A 21,619-nucleotide genomic window follows, 5' to 3' on the forward strand; every position below is an offset into this window, starting at 1 on the left:
TAGGTTCTTCCAGGAAGCGAGAAAGGAGGTTACTAAGCTGCTAGCGAGAATATTTGCCTCCTTCCTCTCTACAGGAGTCGTACTGGAGGATTGGAAGGAAGTAATAGGGAAATTCCTGGCAATTACAGACCACACATCTGTGGTCAGCAAAGAATTCTAAGGGAAAGGATTTATGACTATTTGGCAAATCATAGTGTGATTAAAGGCAGTCAGCATGGCTTTGTGAGGGGCAGATCATGCCTCACAAATCTTATTGAGTTCGTCGAGGAGGTGTCAAGACAGGTTGACAAAGGTCGATCAGTGGATGTGGTGTATATGGACTTCAGCAAGGCATTTGATATGGTTCCTCATGGTGGGCTCATTCATAAAGTCAGGAAGTATGGGATACAGGGAGATTTGGCTATCTGGATTCAGAATTGGCTGGCTGACAGAAGGCAGAGAGTGGCTGTAGATGGAAAGTATTCTGCCTGGAGATCGGTGTTGAGTGGGATCCTGCAGCGCTCTGTTCTTGGACCTCTGCTCTTTGTACCTTTTATAAATGACTTGGATGAGGAGGTTGAGGGGTGACTTAGTAAATTTGCAGATGACACAAAAGTTGGAGTTGTCATCGATAGTTACTGCAGGCTACAATGCGACATTGTCAGGATGCAGAGCTGGGCTGAGAAATGGCAGATGGAGTTCAACCTGGATAAGTGCAGAGTGATGCATTTTGGAAGGTTGAACTTAAATGCTGAATATAGGATTAAAGACAGGATTCTTGGCAGTGTGGAGGAACAGAGGGATCTGGGTGTGCAAATACATAGATCCCTCTAGGTTGCCACCCAAGTGCATAGGGTTGTTAAGAAAGCATATGGTGTTTTGGCTTTCGGGGGATCGAGTTTAAGAGCCACGAGGTTTTGCTACAGCTCTACAATCCCTGGTGAGGCCACACTTGGAATATTGTGTCCAGTTCTGGTCGCCCTACTATAGCAAAGATACAGAGGCTTTGGAGAGGGTGCAAAGAAGGTTTACCAGGATGCTGCCTGGACTGGAGGGCTTGCCTTATGAAGAAAGGTTGAATAAGCTCGGACTTTTCTCTCTGGAGAGAAGGAGGAAGCGAGGAGACCTAATCGAGGTATACAAAATAATGAGTGGAATAGATAGAGTCAATAGCCAAAGGCTTTTCCCCAGGGCAGGATTAACTGACACAAGGGATCATAGTTTGAAGATTTTAGGAGGAAGGTATAAAGGTTTGTCAAAGGTAGATTCTTTATGCAGGGAGTCGTGAATGCATGGAATGTGGTGGTGGTAAAAGCAGAGTCATTGGGGGCATTTAAGCGACTGCTGGACATGCACATGGATAGCAGTGAGTTGAGAGGTGCGTAGGTTAAGTTACTATATTTTACATTAGGATTAAACCTCGGCACAACATCGTGGGCCAAAGGGCCTGTTCCGTGCTGTAATTTTTTATGTTCTATGTACTAACTTTCTTGCCTGCACCCTCCATCATCCTCAATTCATTTGACAACCAAACATCTGTTGAACTCAGCCCATTAAAAGACTCAATGACCCAGCATCCTCTGCTCTCTGGACAAGAGAATTTCAAATACTCATTTGGAGTTGAGGCCATTTAAAACTGAGATGAGGAGATGCTTCTTCACCCAGAGAGTGATGTGTCTATAGAATTGTCTGCCACAGAAAGCGATTGAAACCAAAACATTGAATGTTATCAAGAGTTAGATAAAGTTCTTAGGGTTAAAAGGATCAAAGGTTATGGGGAAAAGGTGAGAACGGAATTGGATGATCGGTATGGCAGAGTTGGATCGAAGGGCCAAATGGCCAACTCCTGCTCCCATTTTCTACATCTCTATGACAACCTTCAGAAAATAAATTCCTCTGCCTTAACGAGGAGATCATTTATTTTGAAACCAAGGGCTCTATTTTTAGATTCCTCCATAAGGGAGATCATCCTCTCTGCAATCATTCTGTCAAGGCTGACAAACTTGTCACTTCATTTGAATACTTAAAGGTGACTACACAACACAATGACTCGACAGGCCAAAAGGCCTGACTTCTCTGTACAATAGCCATTCTGTGAATCCACTGTATAGATTGATTATTGTGAAACCAAATTCTCACTCAGCAAGTTCAAGAATAAGCTACCTAGAAAATCTCAATGTGGTCAGCAGAGTCAATATGGTTTTGTGAATAGGAAATCATGTTTAACTAATCTCTTAGATTTTTTTCACGAAACTGGATAAAACGGAACAGAGAGATACAATGTAATTGGATTTTCAAAAGGCATTTGGTGACATGGTGGCATAGTGGTTAGCACTGATGCCTCACAGTGTCAGGGACGGAGGTTTGATTCCAGCCTTGCGTGACTGTCTGTATAGAGTATGAAGTTAAAAATCATACAACACCAGCAAGTCTGTAGAATTCTCTGCCAACAGGTTGGACTATAACCTGCTGTTGAGTGATTTTTAACTTTGTCCAACCTAGTCAAACACTGGCACCTCCAAGTCATATACAGAGTATCACATTCTTCCCATGTCTGCATGAGTTTCCTCCATTCCAAAGATGTGCAAACTAGGTGAGTTAAGAGTCTAAAGGTGTGGCACTGGTAAAGCATAACAGGTCAGGCAGCATCTGAAGAGCAGGAGAGTTGATGTTTTGGACATAAGCCCTTCATAAGCATAAGGGCTTATGTCTGAAACATCGACTCTCCTGCTCTTCAGGTGCTGCCTGACCTGCTGTGCTTTTCGAGTGTCACACTTTTCGACTCTGATTCTCCAGCATCTACAGTCCCCACTTTCTCCAAGCTAGGTGGATCAGCGTAGGAAATGCAGGGTTGCAGGGATAAGGTGGGTCTGAGTGGGAGATTCTTCAGAGGGTCAGGGTGGGCTGAATGGCCTGCTTCCACAGGGATTCTATGATTGATAACATGCCACATCAAATCCTGCTGCACAAGAAAAGAGCACATGGTGTAGAGGATAAATTAGCATGGATAAAGTATTGGTTAGCAAACAGGAAGCAAAAACTAGAGATAGATTGGACATTTTTGGTTTGATAAGGAGTATCAGGGATCAGTGCTGGCTTCTCAACAATTTACAATCAACATTAACGGTTTGGTTGAGAGGACTGAATGTACAGGAACTAAGTTTACTAATAACACTAAGATAGGTAGGAAACTAAGTTATCAAGAGGAGGTAGAGTGTGCAAAGAGGTGAAGTGATAGGACAAAAAAACTGACATGTGGAAATGCAAACTTGTTGATTTTGACAGGAAGAATAGAAAAGCAGTATATAATTTCCATGGAGAGAGACTGCAGAACCTAGTCATACAGAGGGATCTAAGAGTCCTGGTACATGAATCACAAGAAGCTTGTATGCAGGTGCAGCAAGTGACTATGAAGGCATTGAGAATGTTATCATTTCTCTCAAGAAAATGGAATATGAAAATAGGGAAAGTTTTACCACAGCTGTACAAGGTACAGGAGAGACCATAGCTGGAGTACTATGTACAGTTTTGTACACTTGTCCCATTTGAAAACAGACTGAATTGCTTTCAAAGTCATTCAAAAAGATACACTCAACTCATTCCAGGGATAAAGGCTCATCTTATGAAAAATGTTTGGAAAGGTTAGCTCATCTCCATTGGACTTTAGAAGTATGGGAGGTAATGTTGATGAAACAGAAGATATGTGGAAACCCACAGGATGAGTCCTCCTGTGAAACAGATGTAAGCCATCCCTCTTTTGTGTCCGCTTGTGTTTTTTTCTCTCTCCAAGGGCTATCGGATGTAGGATTATTTTTCCGGAAAGATACCTGAAACTGGATTTTTACATTTATTGAAGTCTAAGTTAAGTAAATGTTTGATAGATAAGAGAGTCAAGGAAAATGGAAGTGAGCCCACAATCAGATGGGCCATGATCTTATTGAATGGTGAAGCAGGCTCAAGAGACCAAATGACTTACTCTTGCTCCTGACTCTTATGCTCACGAGCTCATGTTTCACATCAATTCATCCAAGTTTCCATGATTTGCCCCCTTCTCTTCACTGTTTATACACAATCTTTTCATTGTATCAGATATCTATATCCTCTCTAACTGCCCACACATCAGTAAAACCTCAAAACGGTACAATTTAACTGAGCAAACCAAACCTTCTTCCTTTTGATTTCCACCTCCATTACCACATTGACTAAGATCACTTCCTCCCATCTCAATAACATAAACCACATTAATTCCATTTCCTCCCAAAGCTAAAACCTTAGCCCATGCCTTTATCACCATGATATTTGACATTCTGGCAACTCACTTGGGCTATTTTGCAATTCAACTCTCTCTCAGTCTCAAATGATCAAAAAATATGTAGCCTCGCTCAAACAGAAGTCTCCTATTAACCCTATCCTCTCTACTATCCATTTGCTGCTCAATAGAACTGACTAAATTTCTCAACCTGGACTTTTCAATCTTTTTATTTTTACTGGCCTGAAGTCCCCAGCCCAGAGATCAAACCTCACAGACACTCTTTGTCCCTGATTCCTATCACTGCTGCACTATTGAATTGCTTCCTATGAATGCTCCTGTTCATGCAGTTGCCTGCTAAGTGTCCAACTTCACAGATGTTTAAAAACCCTACTCAACACTAAGTCTCTCCCATCCTTTTTTGCAGGGAGCTTTTTTTTAATTAGTCACAGGCTTTGACATCACTGCCAAGGCCAACATTTGCTGTCCATCCTGAACTGCCTTTGGTAAAGTGGTGGTGAGCTGTCTTCTGGATGGAACAGACAGCCGCATCATTATTAGGAAGGGGGTTCCAGGATACTGACCCAGCAACAAACACGGCCCAAGGAATGTTATATTGTTTCAAGTCAGGATGGCAGGTGACTTGGAGAGGAACTTTTAGGTGGTGGCATTTCCAACCCTCTGTTGCCTTAATCTTTCTGAGTGACAAGGTCAGAGGTTTAGAAAGTGCTATCAAGGGAATCTTGATGAGTTACTGTTGGTATATCTTGTAGACAGCACACTCCTGCCACTATGGTGGAGAAAGTGAATTTGGAAGCTGGTGAATGAGGTTCCTTTAATGCTGGCTGCTTTATCCCAGATGATGTTGAGCTTACAGAGTGTTAGAGCTGCACTCATCCAGGCAAGTGTAGAGACTCCTATCACACTCCAGACTTGTGCCTCATAGACAGTGAACATGCGTTGAGTGTCAGGAGGCAAGTTACTTATCTCAGAATTCCCAGCCTTTGGCCTAATGCAACAGCCACAGTTTTTATATGACTAGACCAGTTCAGTATTTCAGCAATGGTTCACACCCTTAAAAATGAATGAGGCTTCATTAAGTTTTTTTGTTACTTTGCACATGTATTCCCTGGAACTTAAAATGTGTGATTTGATCCAAGTTTTCAATGTCGTGATGAACATGCAAGATAGGCAGAAACTATTTCTGCTGGCCAGGGATCTAAACAGCATTGCCTTTTTACAGGGTGAATTAGGAAACAATTCGACCTGGTCTTCCTCAAACAGCGGTCGATGTCACTTCAAATGTTAATTTTAAATCCAAGATTGATAGTCTTTATATGTGGGGTTATGTCAGAATATGAAATTAGGAATATCAGAGAGGGTGTCAAGTGGCCTATTTTAAATCCCACATTCTATCCCTCCCTTCCCTGCTTCGGTTGCCACAACAGTATTCTTCAAAATTGTAATAGGCTCCATGAAATTGTCCTCTCTGCTATTAACGGGCACGTTGTTGTTGAGCTAGCAACTACAGTTGAAAATTCACTCTGCAGCCTACCAACACAGCGTGCTGCACTTCAGACAAAATATCTCAACACAGGACACATCGTGAAGAACCTCCTGCAAAATTCCAATTTTGCTCCCAATTCCTCTGGTCATCTCATTGGTTGCAATAAAAGCATTCACAGGGTTAAAAAGGATCTCTGTGTTTTGTTCTCAAAAGGAAAAAATATGTCATATCTCTTTTCCTGAGTGGAATTGCGCAGAAGAGTATATTTACACAGGATACACTGTATACCAGGATGTATGAAAATAGGAACTCGCCCATTTACTGTCGGCAGAAAAAAACGTCTGTTTATGAGTTCCGCAGAGGAAGTGTTACACAGTTTATTATATCTGTGGTGGTGACAAGCCTACCATTTCATCAGCAAGACAGGCAAAGGCTAATAAAGAATACCTTCAGTTCCCTTGATTTTACACATCTCTCCTTTGCACAAAACAGATGTGTGACCGGTTAACAAATATAAAATTATATTGTGTTAGTTCAGCACATTTTAAAATACAGGAGGGCCATCTGGTCCACCAAACCTGTGCCAACTCCATCTGGTTCCAAATCTCCTCAAAACCTCCTGCCTTTCAACTTAAAATTATGTCCCGCTTGTACTGACCCTTCAAATAGGACTGTTTTCTATCCACCCTGTCCATGTCTCTCATCAGATACACCACAATCAGGTCCCCTCTCAGCCTTCTCTATTCCAAAGAAAACAATGTAAGATTGTCCAACCTCTCTTCATAGCTAAAGTTCTCCATCCCACACAACATCCTGGTGAATCTCCTCTGCACAAATCTGTTGCTGCTGTTGGACCACAGTGTTTCATGGAAGTCCAATCTTCCATTGTTAGGTCTGTTTGAAATCCAGCCCTTTCAGGATGGTGGTAGTACTATACAACACATGGGAGGGTGTCCTCAATGTAAATGCAGTACTTTTTTAATACTCTCATGTTGACGTGGGTGTTACTAGTTAGCCAGCTTTTATCACCTTCTGAGGAAGGGTCACTCGACTCAAAATGTTAACTTTGTTTCCTCTCCACAGATGCTGCCAGCCTGCTGAGCTTTTCCAGCAATACTATTTTTCTCTGATTTACAGCATTCACCACATTCTTTTAGTTTTTATTTATTGCCCATTCCTAGTTGCCTTGAGAAGATAGTGGTGAGCTGTCTTCTTTAATTGCTGCAGTCCATGTGCTGGAAATAGAGCCACATGCTCTTAGGGATGAAATTCCAGGATTTTGATCCAGTAACACTGAAGGAACAGCAATATATTTCCAAGTCATGATGGTTTAGTGGCTTAGAGGGAAACTTAAAGGTGGTGGGATGTTCCCACGTATCTGATTAGATTCCTTACAGTTTGGAAACAGGCCATTTAGCCCAACAAGTCCATATCAACCCTCCAAACAGCAACCCACCCCAGACCCATTCCCCTACCCTATATTTACCGCCGACTAATGCACCCAGCTCTATGGGCAATTAGCATGGCCAATTTACCTGCACATCTTTGGATTGTGGGAGGAAACTGGAGCACCCAGAGGAAACCCACACAGACACAGAGAGAATACGCAAACTCTGCATAGACAGTCACCTGAGGCGGGAATCAAACCTGGGTTTCCTGGTGCTGTGAGGCAGCAGTGCTAACCACTGAGCCACCATACCGCTTGGAAAGCGTTGTTTAAGGATCTTTGGTGAATTTCTGCAGTGCATCATGTAGATAGTACACACTACTGCTTCTGAGTGCCAGTGGTGGAGGGAGTGAAGGATGGAGCTGTGACACCATTCGAGCAGACTAAATTGCCTTGGGTTGTGTCAAGTTTCTTGAGTATTACTGGAACTGCACTCATCCAGGCAAGTGGGGAGTATTAAGACTAAAGATGATAAAACACAGGAGCAGAAGTAGGCCATTCAGCCCATCAAGTCTGCCATTTATTAAGATCATGGCTAATCTAATAATCCTGAATGTGGGATTATTTCCTAGCCCACTAACAGCTAGTATAAAAGGGAGGCTTCCAGATGCATCATTCAGATGTTTTCCAGGACCGGTGAGACCTGTACAAGAAGGATGGGTTGCACCTAAACTGGAGGGCCATCAATACAGCTCAGGAACAGGAAGAGTGCAAATATTTTGACGGGCTTGTACTACAGGCCTCCAAACAGCTATTGGATGATAGAGGAACAGCTATGTGGACAGATTATGGAAAAGTTAAAAGCACAGGGTTGTTCACAGTGGGTCATTTTAATTTGCCCTATATTGACTGGGACTTACTTAGTGCCTGGGTCTTGGATGGGGGAAGCTTTGTTCGGTCCAGCACAGTTTTTGAAAGAATATCTAAATAGTCCAATTCGGGAAGGGGTTCATACCAGACCTGGTATTGAAAAATGAGCCCAGCGAGGTGTTTCAGTGGGAGAGTATTTTGAGAACAGTGACCATAATTTTATAAGTTTTGAGGTACTTATGGATAAGGATAAGAGTAATCCTCGAGTGAAAGTACTAAACTGAGGGAAGGCTAACTACCACAATACTGAGCAGGAACTGGGGAACGTGGATTAAGGGCGATTGTTTGAGGGTAAATCGACATCCAGCCTGTGGGAGTTATGTAATGGCCAATTGATTAGTTCAGGATCAGCATGTCCTGTGAAAATGGAAAAGGATCACAAGATTCGGGAACTTTGGAATGCCGGAGAAATTGAGGGGATTAGCTATGAAGAGAGATTGGACAAACTTGGTTTGTTTTCACTTGAGCACTGAATGATGAGGGAGGTCTGGCCTCTTTACCAATTTGCTGCCTGTGCTGATGCTGAAGCTAAATGAATGATGGAGACATGGCCCTCATTATTGAGATGCTATATACTTCACTGTATGGAGGACTGTTCATGGTAATCCTCCACTGACTGCTCTGAGACCTAGGAACCTCTTTCGCTCTTTGTGTTTCCACGACAGATCACTTCGAAAAGGAGTTTTGTGCCCAGCTGCTGATGGGATGTGGTCTTTGGCAGGAGGGCTCGGGCCAACAGCAAGTCCAGGAGCAACATCAGGCCCCAGCAGAGGATAAGGAGCACAAAGAACCCCTCCATTCCCCGGCAATGAGCGAGACACAGTGTCAACACTGTCTCCGTACATCCTGGGACACTGGCAAAACCTTGGTAATTCTAGGGTGGAACCTGAGGGCTGCAGGTCACCATCTTCTAGTGACTGTGGAAGTGACAGCTGCTTTGAACTTCCATGCAACTGGCTCATTCAGGGAATGATGAGTGACCAGTGTGGGATCAGTTGTGATCCAAAAGTGCATTAGGACAGTGACTTACACCATTACTGCATGATCCCACTGGTTCATTTCCCAATAAGGAGGTCAATATGGAGTTCAGGCAGTAGAATTCAGAAATGTAGCTAACTTTCCCCAATACAGGCTGCCAATGGTTGCACACGTGGCACTGAGAGAGCCGTATCACAGTGCTGTAGAATGTCATCAATAGGACGGGGTCTCATTCAAGTAATATCAAGGTGATCTGTGATCACTGTTACTACTTCGTGGAGGTAACCTGCTATCCATGATGGAGCAAACGATGGGGCCACCAAGGATGATGTTTCACTGTTTTGACTGGTCCTCCAGTGTAGTCCACACAGGGTGTGCCAAGTCATCCCTGCATGCTGTACTCTGTTTCATTGGAGCAGGCAACAAGATGATGTGCCAGAACTGAGGAAGGGGAGTATCTTTCCAAAGAAGAGGAAGACGAGGACTCTGGGGAAGAGGAAGCTCACCAGAGGAGAAAGATGCATAGGTTAGGTGGATTGGCCATGTTAAATTACCCTATAGTGTCCAAGGTGTGCAGAATAGGTAAATGCGAAAAGCGAGTGCTAGAAAAGCACAGCAAGTCAGGGAGCATCCGAGGAGCAGGAGAGTCAACATTTCGGAGAACTAATGTGCCATTCCTGATGAAGGGCTTATACCCACAATGTTGACTCTCCTGCTCCTCAGATGTTGCCTGACCTGCTGTGCTTTTCCAGCACCACACTTTTTGACTCTGAGTCTCCAGCATCTACAGTCCTCACTTTCTCCCTGAATAGGTCGATGTGCCATGGTAAACGTGGGGTTACAGGGATAGAGTGCATGGTGGGTCCAGGTGGGATGCTCTTCAGAGGGTTAATGCATACTCAATGGGCTAAATGGCTTCTTTCTGCAGTACAGGAATTCTATAATTCCACAAAAATTATGAGAGGCATAGATAGTTTTGAGTTTTTTCTCCAGGACAGAAATATCAATTAGTAGGGGCGTAGGTTTAAAGTAAAAGGATTTAAGTTTAAAGGAGATGTGAGGGGCATTTATCTTTGCACAGAGGGTGGTAAGTACCTGGAATACACTGCCAAAGAAAGGAGTGGAGCAGATACAATTGCGGCGTTTAAGAGGTATCTTGACAGAAATATGAATAGGCAGGGAGTAGAGTGATACGGGAGTGCATAGATGCAAAAGGTTTTGCATTTAGAAAGCCATTATGTACTGGTGCAGGCTTGGTGGACCAAAGTGCCTGTTCCTGTGCTGGACTGTTTTTGGTTCCACTTTCCTACCGTATCCCCATAACCCTACATTCCCTCAGTGATTAAAAATCATATCTCAGCCTTGAATATCCTTAACAACACAGCTTTGACAGCCCTCAGAGAAAGAATTCCACAGATTCACTCCCCTCAACTGTTCAAATGCGTGACCCCTTACTCAGAGATTACGTTCTCTTGCATTAGACTTATCCACAACACGAAATAACCTTTCCACACCAATGCTGTCACATCTCCTAACAATCTCAATTTCAATCTAAGTTTCAGTTAGGTTCTCGCTCATTCTTCTAAATTCCAGTAAGCACAAGCACAAACTATTCAACTTCTCCAAATAAGACAATCCTACCATACCTATTGTCAGCCTAGTGAACCTTCTCTGGATTGCTTCCAATGCCAGTACACATTTCCCTCGGTAATTGCCCCACAACTGATCATGGCTGATCATCCTTACTCCGTATCCTGTTCCTGCCTTAGCTCCATAACCCTTGATTCCACTATCCTTGTGAGCTCTGTCCAACTCTTTCTTAAATGAATCCAGAGACTGGGCCTCCACTGCCCTCTGGGGCAGAGCATTCCACACAGCCACCACTCTCTGCGTGAAGAAGTTTCTCCTCATCTCTGTCCTAAATGGTCTACCCCGTATTTTTAAGCTGTGTCCTCTGGTTCAGGACTCACCCATCAGCGGAAACATATTTCCTGCCTCCAGAGTGTCCAATCCTTTAATAATCTTATATGTCTCAATCAGATCCCCTCTCAGTCTTCTAAACTCAAGGGTACACAAGCCCAGTCGCTCCAGTCTTTCAGCGTAAGGTAGTCCTGCCATTCTAGGAATTGACCTCATGAACCTACACTGCATTCCCTCAATAGCCAGAATGTCTTTCCTCAAATTTGGAGACCAGAACTGCACACAGTACTCCAGGTGTGGTCTCACCAGGGCCCTGTACAGTTGCAGAAGAACCTCTTTGCTTCTATACTCAATCCCTCTTGTTATGAAGGCCAGCATGCTATTAGCCTTCTTCACTACCTGCTGTACCTGCATGCTTACCTTCATTGACTGGTGTACAAGGACACCCAGATCTCTTCGTACTGCCCCTTTACCTAAATTGATTCCATTTAGGTAGTAATGTGCCTACCATACATTTATCCACATTAAACTGCATCTGCCATGCATGTGACCACTCATCTAACCTGTCCAGGTCACCCTGTAATCTCCTAACATCCTCCTCACATTTCACCTGCCACCCAGCTTAGTATCATTAGCAAATTTGCTAATGTTATTACTAATACCATCTTCTATATCATTAACATATATTGTAAAAAGCTCGGTCCCAGCACTGATCCCTGCGGTACCCCACTGGTCACCGCCTGCCATTCCGAAATGGAGTCGTTTGTTTCCTATCAGCCAAGCAACTTTCAATCCAATCTAGTACTTTGCCCCCATTACCATGCGACCTAATTTTGCTCACTAACCTATTATATGGGACTTCATCAAAAGCTTTCTGAAAGTCCAGGTACACTACATCTACTGGATCTCCCTCATCCATCTTTAGAGCTACATTCTCAAAAAATTCAAGAAGATTAGTCAAGCATGATTTCCCCTTCATAAATCCATGCTGACTCTGACCTATCCTGTTACTACTATCCAGATGTGTCGTAATTTCATCCTTTATAACAGACTCCAGCATCTTTCCCACCACTGAGGTCAGACTAACTGGTCTATAATTTCCAGCTTTCTCTCTCCCACCTTTCTTAAAAAGTGGCACAACATTAGCCACCCTTCAATCCATAGGAACTGATTCCGAATCTATCGAACTCTGGAAAGTAATCACCAACGCATCCACGATTTCTCGAGCTACCTCCTTCAGTACCCTGAGATATAGACCATCAGGCCCCGGGGACTTATCAACCTTCAGACCTAACCGTCTCTCCAACATCAATTCCTGGCAAATATAAACTTACTTAAGTTCAGGTCTTTCAGCCACTGTTACCTCAGGGAGATTGCTTGTGTCTTCCCCAGTGAACACAGATCTAAAGTAGCAATTCAATTCTTCTGCCATTTCTTTGTTCCCTGTAATATATTCCCCTGCTTCTGTCTTCAAGGGCCCAATTTTAGTCTTACCATTTTTTTGCCTTTCACATACCTAAAAAAGCTTTTACTATCCTCCTTTATATTTTTGGCCAGTTTAACTTCGTAACTCATTTTTTCTCTGCGTATTTTCTTCTTAGTAATCCTCTGTTGTTCTTTAAAAGCTCCCCAGTCCTCCGTTTTCCCACTTATCTTTCCTATGTTATACTTTTTCTCTTTTAACTTTATATGTTTCTTAACCTCCCTCGTCAGCCACGGCCACCCATGCCTCCTCCTAGGGTCTTTCTTCCTTTTTGGAATGAACTGATCTTGCATCTTCTACATTATACACAGAAATATCTGCCATTGTTTCTCCATGGTCATCCCTGCTAAGGTATTGCACCATTGAACTTTGGCCAGCTCCTCCCTCACAGCTCCATAATTCACTTTATTCAACACAAACATTGTCACTTCCGATTGTACCCTCTCCCTCTCAAAATGCAGATTGAAGCTTATTGTATTATGGTCACTACCTCCTAATGTCTCCTTCACTTCGAGGTCCCTGATCAATTCTGGTTTGTTGCACAATATCAGATCCAGAATTGCCTTCTCCCTGGTAGGCTCCAACACCAGCAGTTCTAAGAATCCATCTTGGAGACACTCCACAAAGTCTCTTTCTTGAGGTCCAATACCATCCTGATTCTCCCAGTCTACCTGCATGTTGAAATCCCCCATAACAGCTGTAGTAACATCTTTACCACAGGCCAATTTCAGCTCCTGATTCAACTTACATCCGACATCCAGACGATTGTTTGGGGCCTGTAGATAACTCCCAAGAGGGTCTTTTTACCCTTAGAATTTCTCTGCTCTATCCACACTGTCTCTACATCCCCAGATTCTAGGTCCCCCCGCGCAAGGAGCTGAATATCATCCCTTACCAACATGGCCACCCCACCCCCTCTGCCCGTCAGTCTGTCCTTACGATAGCCCGTGTAGCCTTGAATATTCATTTCCCAGGCCCTGTCCACTTGAAGCCACGTCTCAGTTATCCTCACAATATCGTATCCGCCAATTTCCAAAAGAGCCTCAAGCTCATCCATCTTATTTCAAATGCTTTGTGAATTCACGTATAGTATTTTTAATTCCCTTCCCGTCAACTCCTATTTCACTCATCCTTACAGCATGATCCCTTTTTGAGTTTTCTGCCTCATTGATACAGTTGTCTTTCTTGACTTCCCTTGTTCTAACTTTCCCTTCAATTTCCTTCTTAAACATCCAGTTTGTCCCCTACACCACCACCCCCACTTAGTTTAAACATAGCTGTGTTAAAGTAGCAAACCTGCCTGCCAGAATGCTGGCCCCTAACCTATTAAGGTCTCTCTTGCATAATTTATGCTTACCACAAAACATACCCCAGTGATTGAAGAATTTATGCCTTGCTTCCTGCATCAGTTCCCCAACCACACATTCAAGTCTATTATCTCCCTGTTTCTGGTCTCACCAGCCCGAGGAACTGGAAGCAAACTGGAGATAACCACCCTGGACGTCCTGCTTTTCAGCCTTCTTCCTAGTTCTCCAAAGTCCCGCTGTAGTATGTTCCTCCTCTCCTTCCCAACATCATCTGTGCCAACATGTACCACCACCTCTGGCTCTTCACCTTCGTCCTTGAGGATTTCCTGCACTCTGTCTGTGATGTCTTTAACCCTGGCACCAGGAAGGCAACACACCATCCTTAAATCCCATCTGCTGCCACAAAAACCCCGGTCAGTTCCTCTCACGATGGAGTCCCCTATTACCACGGCTCTGTGTGATGGCCGACTCTTCCGCTCTGCCTCCACGCCAACTTTTGATTGACAGACCTGGCCGCCTCGCAGACTGGCAGTATCATCTATCTCTACTGTTTCCAAAAGATTCAACGTGTTCCTGACAGGTATTTCCCCGGGGTCTTTTGCAACTGTCTCCTCTTTGTCTTCCTCATCATCTGCTCTCTTCTGCTCTTTCCAGACCCATGAAACTTCAGAGGTCCAGAGTCAATTGAAGATTCCCAAGCAACTCCACCCCTACTGCGTACCAAAGTAGTGCGCATGCAGAGAAGTTTTGCTGGTAGGACAGGTCATGAAGGATGTTGATACTAGTATCTGGTACCTAAGACTTTAAGATACAGGAGCAGAATTAGGCCATTTGACCCATCTTGTCTGCTCCAAGGCTAATAATATTTCTCAACCCCATTATCCTGCCTTCTCCCTGTAACCTTCGATCTCCCTACGAATCGAGAACCTACCTATCTCTATCTTAAATACACTCAATGACTTGACCTCCACATCCTTCTGCAGTGAAGGTTCCACAGATTCATCACCCTCTGGTTGAAGAAATTCCCCCTCATCTCAGGGATGTCCCATCACTCCAAGGCTGTGCCCTTAGATCTTAGTCTCTCCTACTATTGAAAACATCTTCTCCATGTCTACTTTTTCCAGGCATCTAAGTATTTTCAATAACTTTGAATAAGACCTCACTTGCCCCATACCCTGTTATGCTCCATCAACTATAGACCCAGAGTCCCCAACCACTCTTCATATAACAAGGTCTTCACCCCAGGATCATTCTTGCAAACCTCCTCTGGACCCCCTCCAACGCCAGCACATCATTCCTCAGATACAGGGCCAAAACTGCTCACAATATTCTAAATGCGGTCTGACCAGAGCCTTATACAGCCTTAGCTGTACATCCCTGCTCTTGTTTTCTAGCCCTCTTGAAATGAATGCGAACATTGCAATTGCCTTCCTAACAGCCAAATGAACCTGTATGTTAAACGTAACAGAATCCTGTATGGACTCCCAAGTCTTTGTGGTTCAGATTTCTGAAGCCTTTCCCCATTTAAAAAATAGTCTACGCCTCTATTCTTCCTACCAAAGTGCGTGACCTCAGGCTTTCCCACATTGTATTCCATTTATCACTTCTTTGCCCACTCTCCTGGCCTGTGCAAGTCCTTCAGTAGCCTCCACACTTCCTCAATATTACCTGCCCCTCCACCTGTCTTTGTATCATCTGCAAACTTAGCAACAATTCCCCCAGTTCCTTCATCCAGATAAACAATGTATAAAGTTGTGGTCCCAACACTGACCCCACTCAAACTCCACTAATCACTGGCTGCTATCCTGAAAAAGATGCCTTTATCCCCATTCTCTGCCTTCTGCCAGTCAGCCGATTCTCTATCCATGCCAGTATTTTGCACTAACACCATGGGCTCTTATCTTATTGAGCAGCCTCCTATCAAAGGCCTTCGGGAAATCCAAACAGACCACATCGACTGCCTTTCCTTTGTCTAACTCTTATTTGCATCCTCAAACAGTTCTACCAGATTTCTCAGCCATGATATCACCTTGACAAAGGGTGATGACTCAGCTACATTTTACCAAGCACTTCCAAATACTCTGCAATCTCATCATTAACAATGGACTCTAAAATCTTACCAACCACCGAACTAAGGCTAACCAGCCTATAATTTCCCATCTCCTGCCCTCCTTCTTCCTTTCTTAAACAGGTGAGTTTCACTCAACATTTTTCACTCCTCTGGGACCTTCCTGGACTCATGATTCCTGAAAGATTCCACAATCTCCTCAGTTATCTCGTTCAGAACTCTGGGGTGAGTCCATCTGATCCAACTTCAGACTTTTCAGCTTTCCCAGCACTTTCTCCTTAGCAATGGCCACAACACTCACCTCTGCCCTGAAATGTTAGTGTGCTACTGGTGCCTTCCGCCCTGATGAATGGTGCAAAGTACCTGTGCAGTTCCTCATTTCCTTGTTTCCCATCACTACTTCTCTCGCCTCATTTTCCAGTGGTCTAACTTTTGACTCTCTCTTAGCTTTTATAGATCTAAAAAACCTTTGCAATCTACTTTCATATTACAAGATGCTTCCTCTCATATTCCATCTTCCCCCCACTTTAAGGCTGTATTCTTTGTCCTCTGCTGGTTTTTAAGAGTTTCCCAATCGTCTGGCTTCCCACTAATCTCCACCACATTGTAAAGCTTAGTGTTTTGCTTTTATTTTTCCAGATTGCAAAACATTAGAACCTTCTCTGGGAATCACTATAGATGTAAGAAAGAGTAGTTTAATGAAGGAGTTAACCCAAAGAGGGGAATCTGTAAATAACTGGCAAATTTTGTGAAAACATTAGTTCCTCGTCTTAGAACTGTGACACTAACAACAATTATTTGTATGTGACACATGCAAACTGTAAAAGTGTGTGAAGATACAAACATAATTTGTAAAAAAAAAATTTCCAGACAAGGCGTTGAATGGAGAATAAGCACCGGAAAGCCAAAAGAAGTTGTGTGCAGTTATGTACCTAACAGGTTATTCAAGGGATAATAATGTTGTAGTTTGCCTGTAGTTTAAGACACTAAAAAACAGCTTTATAACTGAAACAAAGAATAAAAGATGCCACGTACAGAATAAGACAGTGATGCTGTCCCTGACTTCCCTTATCATCCATAGTTTCCTCACCCTCCCCTTGGTACGTTTTTTTCTTTCTTGGGATGAATTTCTGATTTGCCTCCCGAATTATCCCCAGAAACTCCTGCCATTGTTGCTCTACCATATTTCTTGCTGGTTCCCCTTCCAATTAATTCTGGCCAGCTCTTCCCTCATGTCTTTTCAGTTACCTTAACTCAAACATAATACCATTACAGCTGATTCCAACTTCTCCCTCTTGAACCCTACAGGTTTCTTCACCTTAAGTTCCCTAATCAAGACTACCTCATTACACCTCACCAAATCCAGAACTGCCAGTTCCCTAGTGGGCTCCATCATAAGCTGCTTCAAAAAAACGATCGCATAGACACTCCACAAATTCCTTTTCTTGGGTTCCCCTACCAACCTGATTTTCCCATTCCCCCTCATATTGAAGTCACATGATTATTGTAATAGTACCTTTCTTACATACTTTCTATCTCCCGGTTTATTTTGTGCACCACATCCTGTCTAGGGGGCCTGTACATAACTCCCACCAGGTTTTTCTTTACCTTTGCAGTTCTTCAATTTTACCCACACAGATTCTCTGCCTTCCAACCCTGTACAGCTTCTTGCTTTCGATTTAATTTCATTTCTTAACTTAATTTCAAGGCAACCTTGCCCTTCTGTCTATTTGCCTGTCTTTTTAATAGGATGTGTACCCTTGGATATTTAGTTCCCAGCCCTGATCTTCTTGCAGCCATGTCTTTGTGATGCCTACATCATCATATCTGCGAATTTCAATCTGCACCACAAGCTCACTTATTTTGTTTTGTATGCTGCATGCATTTAAATACAACACCTTCAGTCCTGCACTGACTGACCCCATTCCCGTCTACTGTACCTGAAGTTAGATTTCTGACCATTTCCATTACTGTCCAATTACTTGTTCTGGAAACTTCAATAACCTCTCTGGAGCATTCCCCAACTTTAAATAATGTAATGCCTGTAAGATGTCATTCCACAAGCCAGACACGGTGAGGATGGTAAATTTACCTTCCCTAAAGGACAATAGTGAACCAGATAGATTTTTATGACAAATGATAATGGTTATATGGCTACCATAAAATTTCAAATTTCAGCTGTATTAATTTATTACAATGAAATTAACAACTTACTGATTCAACCAGCTATAGTCAGATTTGAATGCATGTTCCCAGAGCATTAGTCTGGATCTCAGAATTATTCGTCCAGTAGCAATTCTACTGCAAGACGACCTCACCTGATGCTTTGCAAGCTTTGAGATTGTGCATTACAGACACAAAAGCACATTATTTTTATTCAAAAAGAGGAGTGATCCTAATGACAACTCCAGGGGATTTATTTTAATTCACTCACAGAGTATTACTAGTTTATTGTCCACCCTCATTATCTTTCATACGGTCAGAGTATGCAGTCTTCTTGAACTGCTGCAGTCTATTTGTATTCTAGAACTAGGAGGCACAGTCCATGAACTAGGGTGAGACCATTCAGGAAAGACATTAGAAAACAGTTCTCCATACAAAGGATGGGGGAGTTTGAAACTCTCTTCCACAAATGATACATGATGCTAGATCAATTGCAAATTTAAAATATTGGTTATTTTTATGAACCAAAGGGACATGGGCCAAAGACAAGTTATATGGAGTTAGGACACAATTCAGCCATGACCTCATTGAATAGCAGAACAGGCTCAAAGGGCTGAATGGCCTACTCCTGTTCCTTTGTTCCTGTTGCAGGTACCCTTAGAGCTGTTTGGATGGGAATTCCAAGATTTTGACTGAGTGACATGAAGGAATGATGACATACTTCCAAGTCAGGGTCGTGTGTGGCTTCATAAGGGAGCTTGCAAGTGGTATACTCATTTATCTGTTGCTCTTGTCATTCTAGACCAGAGGTGGGGAACCTTTTCATGTTGGAAGGCCGCATTATGTTAGTTGTAATCTAATAAGGCAGCATCCAAAAAACTTCAATTATATATTCTTCAAAATTCACATTTTTTTTAATTGGGGCGGTCAGTTTGTGAGGATTATTTCATTGAATTTTCTTTTACTCTCCGGTATTTTAAATATATTCATTTTAAGGTTAAAATTAAAACAATAAATGATGAAAAAAAACATTTGAATAAAAAAGATTTGTTCTGCAATATTTGGATTCATTCAAAAGGCCACACACAATGGCCTTAAGGCCACAGGTTCCCCACCCCTGTTCTAGACAGTAGGCGTTGCAGGCTTGGAAGATGCTGTTGAAGGAGCCTTGGGTGTTGCTGCAATGCATCACTAACACCACTGCATGCTTCCTTCCAGTCCTTCCACCAAATTCCTATTCTAATCCCAATTTTCTATCCATGTTCCCACTGTCTTTTCAACTTCAAACAGTCCCCTTCTGCTGAATTTCCATCTTACTTTCTGTTTTCTCAGACGCACCTCTTGAGATCTGAACCCTTCAGCAGCAAATAATTTAACTGAATAGATTTGCAAATTTAATTAAAGCCTCCACTGATCTTGCTTTTTTAGGTCATGCAGCTTCATAACTTTGCAGCAGCTGAAAGAATTCCCTTTCTACGATGCTTCTAAAATAGAAAGCCATCTCGAGACTCTTTACAGAGATTTGACCATTAAAAAAATAGAACACAGCAGAGAAAATAGAAGAAGGAAGAGACCTGAAGTTTGTTCAGGGATGGTTTTTTAAAGGAGCTTCAAAAGAGCACCCAAGATTAAGAATCTGGGATAAATTGATAGTGGTCATGGGGGGGGGGGGGGGGGGATCAGGAGGATAGAAGCAACTTTTTAGTAATATCCAGGTCCCCCGTTCACTCTCCATACTTTTTTCACTTTTCTCTCACTCAAGAAATTCTAGAAATCACTTTTATGTGAGGTTGTTAATTCTGCTTCAACAATGGTTTGTTGCAGAAAATTAGGTTAAAACAAACTACACCAGTTTTGTAAGCGAGAAGACAGTTTGTCATATTTCTGCAAGTCAAAAAAACCAAGTGGTTTACGTTTTGTTTGTTCAACAGAGGCACAATTTGCTGACTTTGCCCGGAGTCACCCGAGCCGTTTACTCAGAAACTCCAGGTTCTACAACAACTGAGAGGTGGAACTTCCTCAACTTTCAATTCAACTTACAGAAAGCTCCAAACTGATTTAATTATATAATTAGTAAGATATTCAGTCATAAACTTGTGAAGCTATGGAAGAAATTAGTGTCCCAAGTACATAATCCAGGTAGACAATTCAATGCAGCTCTCAGGAAGTGTTACACCAATGCTGGTGATGTATTTCAGAAGCAATATTTAATCCAAGGCGCCATCTTTCCTCTCAGGTGGATATAAAAGATTTCATTATACTTTCCAAGAGCATATTCTAAGAAGTTATAAAACTTCTTAGAGAGTTATCTTCATTGTACAGGCAAAATTTTTATTCCCAACCAAAATGACATATCTTATCTGAACATAATCACATAGCTCTCTGTGAAAGCTTGCTGACTGAAAATTGGTTGCCAGGTTTTCTATATTACAGTATTAACTACATTTCAAAACATATTAATGGTTTGAAAAAAAGTGGCACAACTAAATCAAAGAATTTCAGAATCATAGAATCATACAGCAGAGAAACAGACCCTTCAGCCTAACGTATCCATGCCAATCAGGTTTCCTAAACTGAACTAGTCCCATTTGCCTGTGCTTAGCCCATTTCCCTCTGAACATTTCCTACCCGTGTAGATCCAAATATCTTTTAAATCTAGTAGTTGGACCTGGCTCTACCATTTCCTCTGGCAGCTTGTTCTATGTTCGCACCACCCTCTATATGAAAATGTTACCCCCTCAGGTCCATTTTAAATCTTTCCCCTCTCAGCTTAAACCTATGCCCTCTAGTTTTGGACTCCCCTACCCTGTGGAAAAGACCTTGGCAATTCATCTTATCTAGGCCCGTCATGATTTTATTAGATTAGACTTACAGTGTGGAAACAAGCCCTTCGGCCCAACAAGTCCACACCGACCCGCCGAAGCGCAACCCACCCATACCCCTACATTTACCCCTTACCTAACACTATGGGCAATTTAGCATGGCCAATTCACCTGACCCGCACATCTTTGTGACTGTGGGAGGAAACCAGAGCACCCGGAGGAAACCCACGCAGACACGGGGAGAACGTGCAAACTCCACACAGTCAGTCGCCTGAGTCGGGAATTGAACCCGGGTCTACAGGCGCTGTGAGGCAGCAGTGCTAACCACTGTGCCACCGTGCCGCCCATTAACCTCTATAAAGTCACCCCTCAGCCTCCTATGTTCCAGGGAAGAGAGTCCCGGCCTATCCAGCCTCTGCTTATAACTCAAATCTTCCAGTCTTGGTAACATCCTTGGAAATGTTTTTGCACCCTTTCCAGTTTAGTAACATCCTTCCTCTAGAAGGGTGATCAGAACTATACACAGGACAGGTACACAATCCGTTATTCGAAATTCTGAAATACGAAATTTTTTCATGGAGTGTGGAGCATCATTTTGACGTGCGAACAGGGGATCCAACTCCATACTCACTTGAACCACATCACTCAGGTGTGACATGGCAGTGTGGCCCAGCACTGGCAGGCATCAATTGTGCCTCAGCGCTCATACTATTCACAAGCACATCTGCTGTTAGGTAATTTGCCGAATTCTGAAAAACAACTGGCCGCAAGGATTTCAGATAAATGATGGTGTACCTGTGCTCCAAATATGGTCTTACCAATGTCT

The 21,619-nt window shown here is 42.9% G+C and overlaps 1 protein-coding gene across 1 annotated transcript in view; it reads right to left on the reverse strand.

Moving 5' to 3' along the window:
• Positions 1–21,619, reverse strand: part of LOC132823008 (exocyst complex component 6B) — a 649,049-nt gene that overhangs the window by 575,763 nt on the left and 51,667 nt on the right. The gene's annotated exons all lie outside the window — the stretch shown is intronic.

The sequence above is a fragment of the Hemiscyllium ocellatum genome, chromosome 1, assembly GCF_020745735.1.
Source record: "Hemiscyllium ocellatum isolate sHemOce1 chromosome 1, sHemOce1.pat.X.cur, whole genome shotgun sequence".
NCBI classification, from domain to species: domain Eukaryota; kingdom Metazoa; phylum Chordata; class Chondrichthyes; order Orectolobiformes; family Hemiscylliidae; genus Hemiscyllium; species Hemiscyllium ocellatum.